Source organism: Mobula hypostoma, chromosome 5 (assembly GCF_963921235.1).
Source record: "Mobula hypostoma chromosome 5, sMobHyp1.1, whole genome shotgun sequence".
Classification (NCBI taxonomy): domain Eukaryota; kingdom Metazoa; phylum Chordata; class Chondrichthyes; order Myliobatiformes; family Myliobatidae; genus Mobula; species Mobula hypostoma.
The window spans coordinates 41,230,150-41,236,923 of record NC_086101.1 but is presented as its reverse complement, the minus strand read 5'-3'; the positions used below and the strand labels follow the sequence as shown (position 1 = coordinate 41,236,923).

Sequence of the window (6,774 nt, the reverse complement as noted above, 5' to 3'; positions counted from 1 at the left end):
GGGAGGTGGTGTTGGGGCACGTATGGCACTCAATCTGGTTGCAAGAATAAGTGCCAGGAGGGAGATCAGTGCGGTGCATCCTTCTGACATTGCTGCAGTATGTTCTTTAGACTCTGGATAAGCCTCTCAAAGAAGCCATTTATAGTTGGGTCATGCGGTGTAGATGCAAAATGTCTTATTCTATTCATTTTCAGGAATGAAACTCTTTTGCAATAAGCCATGGTTCATTGTCACTGACTAACTGTTCTGGATCACCCCAGTCTTGAGAAGTATGTGAGGCTATAGTGAAGGCTATTGGGAGCACTCTGGCAGCTTTGTAGCTGCATTCACAACTTCCAAGAAATTTGTGCCCTTGAATGGTCCGGCAAAACCACATGAATCCTCTGCCAGGGCAATGCAGACCATTTCCAGGGATGGAGAGGCCTTCTCTTGGCATCTTCTGGACTTTATCTTGGCATTCCAAACAAGCTGTTTGATCTACTGATCTATCCCAGGCCACCAGACAAAACTTCAAGCCAATTATTTCATTTTGACCAGGACTATATGACGGCTTGTAGCTCCTCCAACACTTTGATCTCAGTTTGGATGGTACATCAACTCTCAATCCCCACTTTAGGCAATGCTCATCAAGAGCAGGTTCATCTGGTGCTGAAAACATGGGGGAACTGGAATTTCTGTTGCATATCCAGCCATTTTAGGTTGCCATATCACCTGAGATAGTGCGGGGTCTTTTCTTGTTTCCCTTTCAATCATCTCTGCCATAATAGAGAGATTTTCAATTTGCATTAGGCAGAATGCTTCAAGTAGAGTGTTGTCTTTAGTAAATTTTTCAGGTACTTCCTGAAAAAAATCATCTGTCTGATTCTTTCTGCAGATACCCTGCTTTCTCAACATTTCCTGCCCCTCCACAAATCATTGTATCTTCTGCATACTTGGCCAAAAAAGCCATTAATTCCTTTATTAAGTCATTGACATACAAAGTGAAAAGAAGTAGTCCCAACACCAACTCCTGCAGTCCACCTCTGGTAACCAGTAGCCAACCAGAAAAGGCCCCCTTTACTCCCACACTTTGCCTCTGGCCAGTCGGCCAATATTTTATACATGCCAGTATTTTTCCTGTACTGTTCTCCTCTTCTTTCCCCTTCCCTTCAGAACCAGACTCAGAGCCAGAAACCTAGTCACTGCATCTTCCCCATGATAGGTCTCCCCCACGCCCCCCCCCCCGAACAGTATTCAAAGCAGCATACTTAATATTGAGGGGAATGGGCACAGAGATACTCAGCACTGTCTGCCTATTCCTTTTCCCTTTTCAGACCATCACCCAGATACCTGCTTCCTGCAACTTAGGGGTGACTACCTCCCTGTATTGGATTGAATTGAATAATCTTTATTGTCCTTATACACAGGTACAATAAAACTCTGTTTGGCTTCCTCTCAGGTAATTAAATAAAGCAGTAGATAAAAACAAGACAGTAATAGAAAAACAGTATTAAATAGATAAGTAGCAGAAAATAAGTTGCAGCAGCACCAGAATATCACAGAAATGCACAAAGTGTGGCTGCTATCTATCACATCTCCATTTTCACGTATGAGCTGTAGGTCATCCATCTGCAGTTCTCGCTCCTTCGCCTGTTCTCCAAGGAGTTGTAGCTCGATGCACTTCATGCAGGTGTAGTTATTAGGGCGACTGGGGGTCTCCCAATTTTCCCATATCTCACACGTGGATCTCCGGACCCTTTCTCAGTGCATTATCTGTGTACAAACAGAAAAAATAGCTTACTAGAAATTATCTTGCTTACTTACTTAGAATGTCTGCCTGTGCTTGTCCAAGCCTATTCTCCTGTTGAGCCAAAGCTGGACCACTTTAACAATGCCCCACTCACATAATGGCTGCTTCACTTGTACTTCCTCTCATTTTATTGGCCCCACGCTGATTGTCGCCTGCCAAAAAAAAAAATCTGAAAGCTCCCAAACTCTTTTTAACCAATTGGGTAATGGATTATTGGATTTTTTTTACTGTACATGGATTTTATTTGCACAGAGGTGTTGCTAGTAATGCTGCTGTCGGAAAAATCCAACAAGCTGAGTCCAATCCTGACCTCAGGTACCATGTTTCATTTACATATTCTCCCTGTGGCTCCATAGATTTTCTCTACGTGTTCCAGTTTAATCCTAATTCCCAAGATGTGTGTGTGTGTGTGGTAGGTTGACTGGCCGCTATAAATTACGCGGATGAGAGGTGAAATGTGTAGGGGGGGTGGGTTGTAGTCATGCAGGGAGAATGAAAGGCAATAAGTGTAGGGTTGGAGTAAATGAGCACTTGATGTTTGGCATGGACTTGGAAGACTGAGGCCTTGTTTCCATGCTATATGACTCAAGAAATGCTTGTATTCCATTGAAAATTTCACTGAGGAACTGATTGCAAATTTCACTAAGATTCATAGGTAGTTGAATCAGCAGGGTACTTATTTTGTACTGTGTTATTACCTGTCAGTGGGTGAGGGTCTCCATTGATCAGGGTTGACCATGGATTTTGTGTCCAAGATATCTAGGTAATAAGCAAGCCAATACACTAGCCAGGCCAGTACTGATATGGAGAGCAAGCAGTCATTCATGCAGCAGTCTCCCTCTCTCCACTCAGCTGATGAATTCAAAGGAATGGCACAGACTGATACTGTTTGGCACCAGCAGCGCCATAGGGGTTGCCAGTCAGCGTTGAGCTCAAAGTAGCACTGCCTTAGGGACTACAGCTCTGGGTTTCTCCTCGGGGTTTACTCCTAAAGCCTTCCGCATGAGTAGGTACAGCTGTAAGGCACCGGAAGTTTGAGAACAGAGTTTTCCTTCTCTTCCTAAAACATTCAAAATGCTGAAGGAACTCAGCAGGCTAGGCAGCATCTATGGAAAAGAGTAAACAGTTGATATTTCAGGCAAAGATCCTTCATCAGGACTATAAGAAAAGATGAGAAGTCAGAGCAATAAGGCTATTCATTCCAGAACTAATGAGACGTCCTCCTCCTTCAAAGAAAGGGGCTTTCCTTCCTCCACCACATCAATGCCGCCTTCACCTGCATCTCTTCCATTCCGCGCATATCTGCCTTCACCCCACCCTCCCACCACCCCACCAGGGATAGGGTCCCTCCTGTCCTCACCTACCACCCCACTGGCCTCTGTGTCCTGCACATAATTCTCACTGACACTGAATCAGACCCAAAAGTATAAGGAATCTCCAACAGCGATTCAATTTTTAGGCCTGAATGGGTCAATTTGGAATTTACTATGCTGTGAATGTCTTTATAGTAGTTGTATTATATATATTACATTTGAGGGGCATTCTATATTGAGTTGGAGTTTTTAGCTAAGCAGGAAAGAATGTAGCATATTTAATCTTTCAGTAATATATAGGTAATATTTAAAATATACTGTTTGCTTAAGCATTCCTTGATGTTTTCATTGTTCATTATGGGTTATATGAATGAAGCAGGTGTAGTCCGTGAGCCAGTAGGGTTGGTCGGTACCATCTGAGGGGAATAATGCTTCTAGTGATTTTTGGCAAGGTATACATCTCTAGAGTTAGAAAACATGTGATAACATTGCACCAGTGGTAGCTTTATTATTTCAAATAAGTAATCACTTTTTGTATATATTCCATATTAACATCAGAACAGCAGAAAATGTTACCCCACCCCCAAAATGTAAAAAACCTCATTTGGAGAGATTTCTGGAGCTTTATCAATGTCATGATATTTTCCATATTGTTGTATCAAATCAAAACAATCTTAAGTTTTTGTCATAGCATATAGAATTACAGAACAATAATTCAAATGTGGGGTTCCGCAGAGCCATAACCTAGGCCCCATTTGGTTGTAAAATGAATAACTTAATCAGATACTTCTTTCCATACTTTGTTTTCCATACTTTCATAACCTATTAATAATCATAATAACTTTCCAAGTCTTCCACGTCTTCCACATCTTCATCTGAACTTTCCGCACTCTCTGAGGTGGATGCCTGGTTCTTCAATCTGCCAGTCTACACATGTCAGTACACATGAGGCCATTTGCAACACACATACATCTTGGGAGTGAACATTTTTTTGGACAGTTACAGGTCAGTAGATTCAGGATGGCATCGGGTGCTGGCTGGCCTTCCATCCAGTGCACCACCAACTGTTCAGCTTCCTCTTCTCTCTCCATCTTCCATCCTCTGCCAACAGGGCTTGGCACTTGTGGGTCCTTCTCCAAACATCTTCTCCATATACCAGCCTGGTAGTTGGCTCGCTGTGCATGTTTTGTTGAGCAGTCCTTGCGTGGTGGGAGTTGATGACTTTCGATTGCACCATTTTTGGCACAGAAAAGCTGATACCTGAGCTCATTGACCTTGGTGGTCGATGCTTTTGGGGCATACAGGAGACATGTAAATGCCTCCAGGTTGTCCATCAGTTCTGGGGAGAGGTTCCATTCCTGACTCAACTCTAAGCGTTTCCCTGTTGCTGGTCAGAAGTTTTGGGGCACTTGTCTTCCCTTTGCCTGCAAAAGTGCTTACAGTGTCACATCCTGTATATGCGTGCAACCCGATGAGAACCCTACAAACCTCTATGCCAACAGTGGCAGCAACCTTCCTGATGTCTACAAGCCTTGTATGGGTTCTGGTGCCACATTTCTGCAACAATGGGGCCTCAATCTTGTCACAAGATGCTAAAGACATGATAAAGACATCTGTGTCTTCTGAGCAGATCACTACAGATTGGTATCCCTCTCTTGTGGCATGGGCAGCATGGAGAAGTAGGCGACCATCTGCTTCTTCTTGTTGACACTGAAGAGCTGACACCTCATCACTGTCTTGAGATGTGATTCTGTAACACTTGTCATTCACAGATGCATACAGAATCTTCTCCTGTAGCTTTGATCTGTACGTCGCCTTCCTCCATTCATGGACTATGAAGCTAATGAGACTATTTTTGTTACTGACTTTGGTCAGGAAGCTCCTCCACTTCCTCACCATCTGTGTGCCTGTGATACCTTGCAACTCATGACCAGTCTCTTCACTATTTCACTATTTCTTTCACTAGATCTTTCACTATTCTTGATAGAGTTCTCCTTGTATGTGTCGAACACAACATCTCTTCTGCTTCTCTGACTGCCTTCCCTCAGAGCCATACCCAGAATTGTTGTGGAAACATTTCTGAAAGTAACTTGATCACTTTTCACTCTTTGGACCAAGTTCATTCCATCAACCAGTGTAGCAGAGTTTCCTGGGAGATGCTCTTCTATTGCTACATTTTTCTGCAAGGTTGTGGCTAAAGTAGCTTTATTTGTCTTTCTCAGCGATTCTTCTGGTCTGAACAGAGCCCAGGGCAATGGCCCAAAGGGATGGGAAAGGATATCTTCCATACATAGACTGCGCCCTTGTGCCATCACTATGATATGTCCAGATAAAGACCTGTCTGCTTTCAAGGTGATCGCCCTCCCATTTGATTTCACTTCTCTCTTCTTACACATATCACTGAATGTTTTCAGCTTGTTGGTTTTCACTGGGTCATGGAATTTCTTTGCTGGTGGGTCTTCCTCTAGTCTCTCATCCTTGAAGGTTGCGTAGCATTGCTCACCAATCTCATATGCCTTCATCAGGTCGGAGGCAATGTCCTTGGGGGCTGCCTTTGCAAGTGGGTTGATCCATTCATGTATGAGGCTAACCACTGCTGAAACAGCTTCCTCATCTTTCTGGATTCTTGGCCGCTGTAGCTCCGCATGACAAAGCTCTGATTTGTTGCCTTGCACCGTCTCCCTTAACTGTCCCAGGAATGTACTGCGGTTCTCAGCTGTTACGTAGTAACGCTTGATAGCTCCAGCATTCAGGCTGATTCTGTGATGTGCCTCCAGGAGTCTGTGTCTTTGTTCACTGTGGCTTCAATAGCCTGGTCCACAGGGATCTGCCCAAAGGGGTTGTTACTTGACAGCTGCACGGAGAATTGGCCTGTCTTGAAGGCATCATACACAGAAGGATTCTTCTCTAGGAGGTTCATCATCTGAGCAAAGTAAGGGGACAGGTGCCTGGCATAATTCATCTTATCATAGGCAAAGCACCATGGGATCATGGTTCTTATAGCATGGAGGTGCAAATCCCAGTCCCCCAGAAAGATACCACCGCTGCAATACTATCACATATTTTCTAGCACTAGGGGTGTATACTTTGCCAAAAATCGCTGGAAGAATTATTCCCCCCAGATGGTACCAGTGGCTCAAATTTGGGGTCCTGGCTCACAGACTAGTGAATGGCACACATCATTACGCCACCATATCATGTGTGACAGCCTCACTAAAGAAAGGGAAACTAAAACTATGCTGACCCATTTCTCTGTTCTTGCGTTTTTCTTTTGATTAGTTTCTGGAGTTACAAAACATAACAATAAAGTGTTATAAACATAATAAATAAATAAACATAACCATAAAGTGGTAAACACCCTTTTTACCACTCTGTCTACCTGTGATACCACTTTGAATGAACTATAGACTTCTACTTCTTGATCCCACAACACGCTGGAGGAACTCAGCAGGTCGGGCAGCATCCATGGAAAAGATCGGTTGACGAAGGGTTCCAGCCTGAAACGTCGACCGATCTTTTTCACAGATGCTGCCCAACCTGCTGAGTTCCTCCAGCGTGTTGTGAGTGTTGCTTTGATCCCAGCATCTGCAGATTATTTTGTGTTTACTTCTTGATCCCTCTGTTCCATTGCACTCCCTAGTGCCCTGTTACTCATTTCTACCTTATTACTAT

General features: G+C 43.7%; 1 long non-coding RNA gene across 1 annotated transcript in view; it reads right to left on the bottom strand.

The window, feature by feature from the left end:
• Positions 1-1,337: 1,337 nt before the first annotated feature.
• The window catches only part of LOC134346193 (uncharacterized), a 31,005-nt gene continuing 25,568 nt past the window's right edge, over positions 1,338-6,774 (bottom strand). Inside the window, exon 3 of the long non-coding RNA XR_010017855.1 lies at positions 1,338-1,752. This is a non-coding gene — a long non-coding RNA (uncharacterized LOC134346193). The remainder of the gene's footprint in view (positions 1,753-6,774) is intronic.